This window comes from Macaca fascicularis, chromosome 3 (genome assembly GCF_037993035.2).
Source record: "Macaca fascicularis isolate 582-1 chromosome 3, T2T-MFA8v1.1".
Taxonomy (NCBI): Eukaryota; Metazoa; Chordata; class Mammalia; order Primates; family Cercopithecidae; genus Macaca; species Macaca fascicularis.
In genome coordinates this window covers 92,283,340-92,295,114 of record NC_088377.1, presented here as the reverse complement: position 1 = coordinate 92,295,114, position 11,775 = coordinate 92,283,340, and the positions used below count along the sequence as shown (strand labels likewise).

The 11,775-nt window shown below is 36.3% G+C and overlaps 1 long non-coding RNA gene across 1 annotated transcript; it reads left to right on the top strand.

Moving 5' to 3' along the window:
• Window positions 1-9,047: 9,047 nt before the first annotated feature.
• LOC141409865 (uncharacterized) lies at window positions 9,048-10,873 on the top strand. The gene is made up of 2 exons (XR_012432531.1): window positions 9,048-9,148; window positions 9,801-10,873. It is a non-coding gene; the product is annotated as an uncharacterized lncRNA (long non-coding RNA).
• Window positions 10,874-11,775: the final 902 nt, after the last annotated feature.

Below are 11,775 nucleotides of genomic sequence, written 5' to 3'. Positions count from 1 at the left end.
CTTAGACTTACTGATTTCAATTCCTGTGGATGTACACCCAGAAGTGAAATTGCTGGCTCCTATGGAAGTTCTATTTTCAGTTTTTTTGAGGAAACTCTACCATATTCCATGGTTGTTGTACCAGTTTACATTCCTACCAACTGTGTACAAGGGTTTCCTTTACTCACATCCTCGCCAACATTTATCTTTCATCTTTATGATAAAAGCTGTTCTAACAGGTCTGAGGGGATATCTCATGTGGTTTTAATTTGCATTTCCCTAATGGTTAGTGATGCTGAACATTTTTTTATGAACCCATTGTTCATTTTTATTTCTTTATTTTAGAAATGTCTGTTCAAGTCCTTTGCCCATTTTTAAGTTGGATTATTTGTTTTCTTGCTGTTGTGTTGTTTGTGTTCTTTATATATTTTGGATATTAGTTCCTCATCAAATGCATGGTTTGAAAATATTTTCTCGGTTAATCATTTTTTGTTTGTTTTTGTTTTTCTGTACAGAGGCTTCTAAGTTTCATCCTATCTCATTTGTCTATTTTTGCTTTTGCTGCCTGTGCTTTCAGGGTCATGTCTAAAAAATCATTGCTTAGACCAATGTCATGGACCTTCCCCCCTATGTTTTCTTCTAGCAGTTCTTCAGTTTCAGGTATTATGTTTAAATATCTAAACCATTTCTAGTTAATTTTTTCTATGATCTGAGATCAGGATCCAATTTGATTCCTCTACGTGTGCATATCCAATTTCCCCAGCACAACTTAGTTTTTAAAATTGTCCTTTCCCTATTGTGTGTTCTTGTCATTTTTGTAGAAAATGCAGAATTATCTACAATAAGCAAGAAATAGAAGCAACCCAAGTGTCCATCAAACGACAGATGGATAAAGAAAATGAGGTATATACACACAATGTAATATTATTTGGCCTGCAAAAAGAAAGAACTCCTGTCATTTGCAACAATATGGACCAACCTGGAAGACATATTCACTTATGTTAAGTGAAATAATCCAGGCACAAGAAGACAAATACTGCACAATTACACTATATGGGGAAATCTAAAAAAATCATAGAAGTGGAGAGTAGAATAGTGATTACCAGAGGCTCAGGGAGAAAAAAAGGGAGAAAAATGAGGAGTTGTTGGTCAAAGTTAACAAAGTTTCAGTCAGAAAGGAGGAGTAAATTCTTAAATCTATTGCACAGTTGGGTGACTGTAGTCAATAACAATGTATTCTTTATGTCAAAATAAGTAAGATGGTAAATTTCAAAATAAATAATATGCTAAATTTCAAACTTCTCAACCCAAAGAGTTAAGTAAATGAAATGATGAATATGTTAACTTCATTTTATCATTTCACCTTATACACATATTACATGAATGTATACAGCTGTGATATGTCAATTTTTTAAAAATTTAAAAGAGAAAGAGTCATGGAATTAGAGTAAGGAAAACCAAAAGAAGGTTAAGTCAAAGATAGTGAAGAAAGAAGAGAAAGAAGAGAAAACAGAGAAGGGGAGAAACAGATTAAGGGAGAGAAACAAAGTGAATACAGCCGGGAAGAAAATTTTGCATATATACATATACACCCATACATTAATTTATGTATACTAGTTGGCTATATATATATATATATTTGTGCATTCTTTTCTATATGTAGAAGATTGGAAGATGAAGCTGAGAAAATATCTCAGCATGCACAACAAAAAAAGGAACAAAAATAGAAGAAACTTAAGATTATGAGAGCAACCCATGAAGTCCAACATCTGAAAAATGAGAGTTACAGAAGAAAAAATGGACAAAAGAGACAGGGAGATCAAATTGTCAAAGCAATTATACATTTTCCCATAATTGAATGACATGACTTTACAGGTTAAAAGGGCTCACCAATTGTCTGTTATGATAATGAAAATATGACTCCACAACCAGTAATGGATTAAATATATCCCGAAATCTTCTACTGAGATAAAAGAGGTCAAATACAAAGGATGTAGACTTTGAACTTCTTTACAGCAACCTTGGAAATAAGAAAACAAGGAATGAATGTTTGCAAAATTTTAACAACTAATCATCTCCAACTTTGAATTCTATACACAGCCATTGGACCAATCAAGAGTGAGTGCAGAGTAATAATATTTGGAAACATGCATATTTTGGAACATTTGCCTTTTATGCAGTTTTTATTAGAAAGTAACTGGACAATAAAATGCACCAAGATGGGTGAATGAACTAAGAACAAGAAAGATACAGGGAATGAAAAACAGTTACTGGGCAAAAGGAACTTCCAAAATGTGAACAATGGGAAAGCCCAGGATATCAGCTAACACTGGGTTTTGGTCAAATCTGTCCCCCTCAACCTTGAAAACATTTTTTTTTAATTTTATATTAATTTAATATATCAAATAGAATGCAAAAAAATGTGTGAAAATTTCAAAAGATTTCTATTTCTCTAGTGAGCACAAAAATACCTACCCTGCATTCTTCTCAGTTGCCATAAAATATTTAACACTGTGACTTTTCCTACAAGTGAAGTGATTAACTGTCTTGTAGAGCCTTTTTACTTCTTCATTTAAAAAAAGCTATTAGGTTGAGGAGTACATAAGCAAGTTTGTTATTGAGGCAAACTGTGTCTCAGGAGTTGGGCATACAGATTATTTCATCACCCAGGTAATAAGCATAGTAACTGATACGTAATTTTTCTGATCCTCTCCCTCTTCTCACTCTTCACCCTTAAGTAGGCCCCAGTGTCTGTTGGTCCCCTCTATGTGTCCATGTGTTCTTATGGTTTAGCTCCCACTTATATAGCTTTTATGTGCAGTTTCTTTTGCCTTTAGCCTTAGAATCCACTTATTTCTACTCGTTTAGGTCAGCACCTCTTCCCTTGTACCCTGCAGGGAAGTTGTTTCATCATTTGCATTACAGTTAGATGCTCTTGTCACAGTCTGTATTCCTTTCTGAGATCCCCAAGGTCCTAAATTGTTTTTAAAATATTGCAGATATTAGTGTTCACTCTTTGGGTTATAAAGTTCCAAGGATATTGAAAAATGTGTAAGGTTTTATGTCCACCATTGTAATATCATACATAAAATCCCCCCAAATCATCTGTGTTTCATCCTATCCTGGAACCTTTCGCAACTACTGGTCATTTTACTGCCTCTATAGTTTTGCCTTTTCCAGAATGCCCTGTAATTGGATCATACAATATACACAGGCTTTTCGTTTTTCTTTCTTTTCTTTTTTTTAGGGACGAAATGGCAGCAGCCAGCCTGACCATTCCCTCCCCACCACGGGGGGAGAGGGCTGTGATATGGATGATAGCAGCTGACTGGTGCAGCCACTGCCACCCAGCCCCAACTCATTCCTAGAATAAGGAGCACCAGGCTGCCCTCTGACACCTGCCTCAGCAGTCCCCACCACTCCTCAAACCCCATCACAGCCCACAGACAAGCCCTGGTGGGGTGGGGAAAAGGTGGGACTCTGGGGCTTCTAGATCAGATATGGGAGGTGCACAGTCTGGGGAGGAACCCCTAGAGTATGCAATCTTTTAGGACTGGCTTCTTTCACTTAGCAATATGCATTTAAGGTTTTTTTTATTGTTGTTGTTTGGGGTTTTTTGTTGTTGTTGTTCTTGTTGTTTCTTCTTGTTGTTTTTTTGAGACAGAGTCTCACTCTGTCGCCCAGGGTGAAGTGCAGTGGTGCAATATAGACTCACTGCAACTTCTACCTCCCAAGTTTAAGCCATTCTCATGCCTCAATCTCTACAGTAGCTGGGATTATAGGTGCGCACCACCACACCTGGCTACATTTAAGGTTTTTATATTTTGTTGTTGTTGTTGTTGTTGTTTTGTTTTGTTTTGTTTTTGCGGCTTGATAGCTTACTTTTTAATTGCTGAATAGTAGTATTTCATTGTATGGATATGCCACAGTTTGTTTATTCATTCAGCTATTGAAGACCATCTTTCAGTTTTTGGTGATTATGAATAAGGTTGCTGTAAACATAAGCACGCAGGGTTTTGTACAGACAAAAGTTTTTAACTCAATTGTTTAATTACCTAGGAGCATAATTGTGGGACTGGATTGTAACATTGTCTTTAGCATTGTAAGAAACTGCTAACCTGTCTTCTGAGGTTTCAGTGTTATTTTCCATTTCTAATAGCAATGAATGAGAGTTCCTTTTGCTCTCCATCTTTGCCAGTAGTTGGTATTGCCAGTTTTATTGTTTCTATTTTAGCCATTCTAATGGGTGTGTAGTGGCATTCCATTATTGTTTAATTTGCAATTTTCTAATGACATATAATGTTGAGCATCTTTTCACATGTTTGTCTGCCCTCTAAATGTCTTCTTTGGTAAGGTTTCTGTTCAGATTTTTAGCCTATTTCTTAATTAGGTTGCTTATTTTCTTTGTTGAGTTTCAAGAATTGTTTATATGTTTTACAAACAAATTATTCATCAGATAAGTGTTTTGTATATATTTCCTTCTACTTCATGCCTTGTCTTTTGATTGTCTTAACATTGCGTCTCACAGAGCAAAACACTTAAATTTTAATGAAGACAACTTTTTTTTTTCCCCATGGATTGTGGTTTTGTGTTGCATTTAAAAACTCACCAAACCCAAGGTCTCCCAGATTTTCTCCTATGTTTTCTTCCAGAAGTTATACAGTATTATGATTTATATTTAGATCAATGATTCATTTTCAGTTAATTTTTTGTGAAAGGTGTAATTCCTGTCTAGATTTATTTATTTTTGCATATGGATGTTGAATTATTTCAGTATCTTTTGTTGAAAAGACTATTCTTTCTCTATTGAATTGCCTTTGCTCTTGTCAAAAATCAGTTGACTATATCAGTATGGGACTATTTCTGTGCTCTTTATGCTGTACCATTAATCTAATGTCTATTCTTTCATGATTACAGTGCTGTCTTAATTTACCTTTATATTAAATCTTGAAATTGGGCATTGTCAGTCCTCTGACTTTGTTGTTTTTCAGTATTGCATTGACTACTCCATGTATTTTGCTGTTCGATATAAACTTTAGAATTGGATTTTCAATATCCATAAAATAGCTTGCTGGAATATTGATTATAATTGCATTGAATATCTAGACTAAGTTGAGAAGAATGGACATCTTAAAAATATTAAGTCTTCTGGCTGGGCGCAGTGGCTCACGCCTGTAATCCCAGCACTTTGGGAGGCCGAGGTGGGTGGATCATGATATCAGGAGATCAAGACCATCCTGGCCAACGTGGTGAAACCCTGTTTCTACTAAAAATAAAAAAATTAGCTGGGCATGGTGGCACGTACCTTTAATCTCAGCTACTTTGGAGGCTGAGGCAGGAGAATCTCTTGAACCAGGGAGCTGGAGGTTGCAGTGAGCCGAAATCACACCATAGCACTCAAGCCTGGCGACAAGAGTGAGACTCCATCTCAAAGAAAAAAAAAATATTCAGTCTTCCAATCCATGAACATAGAATATCTTTTTATATGTTTAGATCTTCTTTGATTTTTTTAAATTACAGTGTTACAGTTTTCTGCATAGAGATTCTGTACATATTTTCTTAAAAGTCTATGTAAGTGTTTTATTTTCATGCTATTATAAATGGTGTTGTGTTTTTCTTTGAAAATTCCAACATTTCCATTGCTGGTATATAGGAAAACAGCAGACTGTCATATATTAATTTGTATCCTGCAAACTTGCTATAATCTGCTATTAGTTCCAAGATGTTTTTTTGTATTTTTTGTTTCATTTTCTATTTTTTTATTGTTACTTTTTAATTTTCTATTTTATTTTTACAATTTTATTTATTTTTAAAATTTATTATTTGTGGAAAAAGACAGTTTTGCTTCTTCCTTCTTAATATTTATATCTTTTGTTTTCTTTTTACAAATCTTGTCACACTACCTAGGACTTGCAGTACAATATTGAATAGAAGTGGTAAGGGAGAATATCTTTGCTTTCTTTACAACTAGGAGGAAAGTGTCTTTTTCTCTCCATTTGGTATGATGTTAGCTATAGGTTTTTCATAGATGTTCTTTAACAGGTTAAGAAAGTTTCCCTCTGTTCTTAGTTTGATGAGAGGTTTTTATTTTTTTAAACCATGAATGGGTATTAGATTTTGTCAAATGCTTTTTGTGAAACTATTAGTATGATCATCTGATGTTTCTTCTTCTCCAGGCTTCATTGTGAGAAACCACTGGGGATCCTGAAGTTAAAACTCAGCGAAGTGTAGGGAAAAATAAGACTGGCCTAGCAGGATTTTTACTCTCAAGCTAATCTACACTCAATCTCAAAGAATTTATTAAAATTCACATTTAACCATTCTTATCAGTATACATCTCAAGAGCTTTTGTTTCTGGTACAAAAGTTTTAGCTGCAGTTACTTGTATTTGTCCGTCTCTTAAGATTTCAAGGTGGTGGTCTGTCTTGTGAGATCAAGTCTCTGATGATTCTAACAAAAGTCATTGATTTTTTAGTCTTCTCAGATTTATTTCTTGTTTTTAGGATAGGAGTGATGACTTCCAAGCTTTTTACATGTGAGAGGTAAACCAAGGTCAACGTGAATCTCCTCTTCACGTCTACAACTGGGCAACAGGTTTTTCAAATCTTGTAGCTCAAACCCTACTATCTGACAGTCTTTCAGACACAGCTAAGAGTCTATAAATCTTTCTGTTTCACAACATTGCTGTGATATTCTCTGCGTGTTTCATCATTCTGTCTTTTAGGGTGGTTATCATGATCATCACCTAGACAGGAGAAACCTCCAGAGATTTGAACCTGAGAAAACTAAGGTTCCTTGATTCCTCAGTGTTTTTTCTGACTACTCATTAGCAGCAATGTAATTTTTCACTTCTCTACAGTCCAAGAAACATCATAATATAATCCAAGACCATCATGATCAGATCCTGTGGCTGACATGAGGAAAGCTGTGTTCTGTTTTCTAATGCTTCAGCTACTCAGCTCTTCCTGTCTCTCATCCCTACTTAAAACCTACTCATAGAGACTATCTGAGATCAGTGAATTTGCACTAGCCACACCACAGTCATCATCAATACATCAACAATTTTCAGGGAGGTACCTTCTCACTAAACAAGTTCTGACTGGATTGGGATGAGAGAGAGTGGTAGAACAGTTCTGGTGAGGAAATGCTTGTGTCTAAGTCAGTGGACAACTTCGTAACTCCCTAATTACTTGATAGAAATTATATTTTTTCTCTCATGGCATATATTGGTAGAATAAATTATTCTCTCTTTGTCTCCTTTCCCCCCATCCAATCTCATTTCATCAGGCTTGAAATTGCTGAAAACATTTCTCATTTTTGGGAAATGGGAAAGATGGACTTTGATTTGTGTTTGCTGATTGATTAACTTTACTCTTGTATCTGTATGATTCCATCGAAACACATGTGATCATATCCAGGTGGGTTGGAAACACATGTGCAAATGCAGTTCTGCTAGTACAACACACTTTTAAACAAAATCAACAATAATCCAGGGATAATAAAATTGAACTTGGAACTGAATAATATCTACCATCACTGGTTTATGAAGTTTGTCCAGCTCAGTTTGCGAAAGTAGACATTCCCCCAACCCACTATCCCTTTCTAATAAGAATCTCATGATATGTGATTAGTTACTAAGGACTTGTGGTTCTCCATAAGAAACGTAATTCTGTCAGTCTGCAGGGAAAGCATGTATGATCAAGTTCAAGTTTCCAGCTTTGCTCATTTTCCAGTTTCTTAGGAGTTCATAATTTTGAGTCTAGAGATTGCCATCTATACAACTATGAGACACACCTAACAAAAAGTATAGCACAGGACAGATTTCAGCTATTCGCCCCAAAATTGTGTGATTCTTATCATATCCATAGTACCATTGGTATTGTTATCACCTACTATTTCCCTATCTGAATTCTCTCTCTAAACTCATCCTTATTCTATTTTTAGTGTGATCATGTACCACATAAAATCATCTTGCCTACTACCAGTAGTATGCATGTCATGCTTTCAGAAAAAAACAGATAATGCTTTTTGGAAATATTAAGAAGGAGGTTCAAAAGCTAGTATAAAGGACTCACTAGACATTCACAGTCCTAAAGGACTTCTATCTGTATCCACGATAGAATCCTTTGCCAGTCCTTTCTCTTCATCTCCAGCAGCCAACTATGACTGAGACAGACTTCACAGTCTCTCATGGTGACCATGAGTTTCCACATCTGTCACCAGAGCTGATCATTGTGATCTGGGGATATAATTGTGATGTTTATTGGATGGAAGAGCAGCGAAAATTACACTGTTGCTAATGAGAAGTCAGGAAAACACCAAAAAACCAAAAAACATATGTTTTCTCAAGCCTAAATCTCTGGAGAATCCTCCTAGGCCTATAATGTGGTGATTGCTTTAAACACCCTAATGTGCTGAAAATGCTGCCTGAAGTGGCTAGAGGCTCATCATTTGCACATTATAATAAGGTTCCTAGAATTCTCAGGTTGTGATCATACTATTTAACCCATTCCAACACTGAGATCTTTTCTTGTCACACCTCTTTTATCTAACATAGAAATGCTATTTTTTTTTCAACTCATTTCCTTCTCTAACTTTGTGTTACCCAATATCTACTACATTTTCATCTTAGTGCTAATCATGTAAGAGAGGGGAGAGAAGTTAAAGACAATCCCTATACATTGCCACCTCCCCAAAAGGAAATCCCATACAGACTTAAGCAGCTCAAATAAAACTTAAACTATCTGGTATAATTTATCTGGTGTTGAATTTATTCTCTCCAAGACCCTTCCTTACCTCATTCATTAATCCCTGAGGATTGGAGCAAAGGCTCTCCAGTCCAATGTAACACTTACATTTTGTTGTCTCACTTGGCAGCCTCTACATCTTATTCCAAATAATTAACCCTGGAAGTTTAGCTAGATAAATTTCAAAGAATCCAAAGTACTAGCTTGCCACATTCTCATATGATATACCCAGATAATAAAGATAATAAAGAAGGTAGACTACTTTTTTTCAGAAAAAAATGCCTTAACATTATTTCTAACCCCTTATCTTCTCTGTTCTCCTCCAGAAACCCCTGAGACAGGAAATAGGGGTCTGGAGGCGGTGAACCTAATGTCTTCCGAGAACTAATTAAATGGAATTAAATTAAACTTTCTAAGCCCAGGTAAATAACTTTGTAACTCTACTTCAGCTATGGCAGCAAACATCCTCTTCATTGCATAGGGTGTACACCAACTAATAATATTGTAACCTCACTTCATCTTCTTCATTTGCATATCTCACTTCATCTTCTTCATTTGCATTGGGTGTACACTAAGTAAATAACTTTGTAACCTTACTTCATCCTCTTCATTTACATACGGCATACACCAAGTAACCAATGGGAATCCTCTAGAGGGTATTTAAACACCAGAAAATTATTTAACTGGGCTCTTGAGTCACTTGCTCGGGCCTGCTACCACCCTGTGGAGTATGGTTTCATTTACAATAAATCTCTGCTTTTGTTGCTTTATTATTTCCTTACTTTGTTTGTGTGTTTTGTCCAATTCTTTCTTCAAAAAGCCAAGAACCTGGACACCCTCCACCGATAACTCCCCTAAGCCACCTATGCACACACATCTCTTCTTTTGGAAGACTTAATGCCCTTATTTTGTTCTTTTCTAAGGTCCACCATGCACATTGTACTTTCATACACATCAGCTACAACACTCTGGTGATTAAAAATTTTTAGCTGTCAAAAATGGATCAGTTGCTGTACTGGGCAAGACTGTATAATAGCTAAGACTTTCAGACTAGTTTTGCATTTATTTCCCCAGATTTTGATGTCCCATTGGCTGTCTGGTTCAGAATTCATAATGCTTTGTCGGCGTCTCAAGTTAAGTTTGGAGAAGAACATGTCCAAATTCTCCATTTCGCCTCCATTCAATGCAACTGTTGGCAGCATGGAAATTCTCTTCAAGGTAAACATGAAGAAACCCTAAGGAAATAATACTTGCCCTTCCGTTGGGATAATTACCTGGCAACTGTAGACAGCTGGGGGTGATAGGAATTATTCGACAGGTTCTTTTTAAAAATAGGTAATGATCCTTTAAAGGATGAAACCCCATTTCATAACATGCAATTTTGTTAACCACTCTGTTTAGAAAACCGGGCTCTCTCTGGTTTCCCAGCGCCGGTAGCTCGGCTTGACGCATGAGGTTGGGGCTGCCTGGGTCATGCCAATTTAGATTACTGGATCTCACAGGATGCTACAAGGCAGACACACCCCAGAGTGAGTCACTGAGTGGGAAGTTTAAAAAGATGGTTTTCCTCAGCCATCAATTAGATAAACCACATTTTCCAGGAGAAAAACAGCATCTTGAAAAGTTCTTTACAAACAAAGCTTTCTTGCTCATTCAGCTTTGGGTCATGTTTTCTTGTGAAGGGAAGTATGACTTTAACCTTAATTGCACTTACAAATTAGCAAGTAAAAGAATGCCAGCCTTTCCCCCTTCCTTCCTTCCTTTCTCTCTCTCTCTCTCTCTCTCTCTCTCTCTCTCTCTCTCTCTCTGTCTCCTCTCTACTCTCTCTCTCTCTTTTTCCTCAGAAGACGACACTTTTATGGTTTTAGCTCTGGTAAAATTAGAGCGTTCTTCCTCTTTGCCTCTTCCCTCAAAGCTGTGGTTTTTACTGACCATGTGATGAAGAAGTTATAGGTAGAGGCCTGAGATCTGTTTCTTCTGCCCTGGATAGTCTGCTCTTCTGTATACATTTTTTTTTTTTAACCTTTTATTGCAACCTCATTGAAAATGTACTCAGGAAAGGATATTTGTAAGTTTTGTCTTTTTAAAAATGACAGTTTTGATTTAGGATGTGTGTCCAGAAGAACCGAACACTGAAAAAAACTAAATCTCCTTGCCTTATGATTGTTTTGAATGTTTAGAAAGTACCGAATAAGTTTCTCCCTCTGTATTGTAAGATTCTCAAGGACAAAACAGGGTATTTGCATTTCTACCTTCTGATTTACTATGTACCTATTACACATAGAATAACATATTCAAAAGCAAATCTTCATAAAATGAAACATTTTGTACAAAATCTCTCATTTCCCAACTCACTCAAAACTTGAGACCAAGGTGACATAGTTATTGGCTGGAGTTCCAAATAGATTTCCAGGGCCATAGAATATCTTGTGCACACTCTTAAAATAGCACAGAATGGATACGAAATCAGTAGTCCATTAGTACCTTCTCCTTAGTGCACTCCTCCTACGAGGGAAAGCAGCCCTCAGACATGTGAATACTGGGGATCCAGGAACACTAAGGCATCCCTCTGCTTGTTGATATCTTAGAATTTTATCTCCATTACAGGCAGTTCACAGCAGCTGAAGATAATATGTGCTCAACAAATTCAGATGAGCATATTGATAACAGATGAGCACGATGTGACCAGGTCTACTGTGTGGCTCTATATATGGGTGTGTGGGTGTAACATCCCCTTTAAGTCTCATAAGGTTGAGGACAGCATTATTTTCCTTTCACAAATAAGAAAACACAGGCTTATATGAGTAGTTCGCTCAAAGCTGGAAACCTAAGAATACGATGATCCTGGATTCATGATGTGTATTTTTAAATATTAAATAATGTGCTTCTACCAAGTTATATGTCCTCTCTGATATTAAATATTCTGCCACTCATGCGCACTTCAATTCCATTAGCAATTTTTTTTAGAGTAAATTCACAGCAGAATAGTAGGAAAACAGACACAGCGGGATAAAAGAAAGTCTGTGCTCTTTCATGGTTATTATGATTC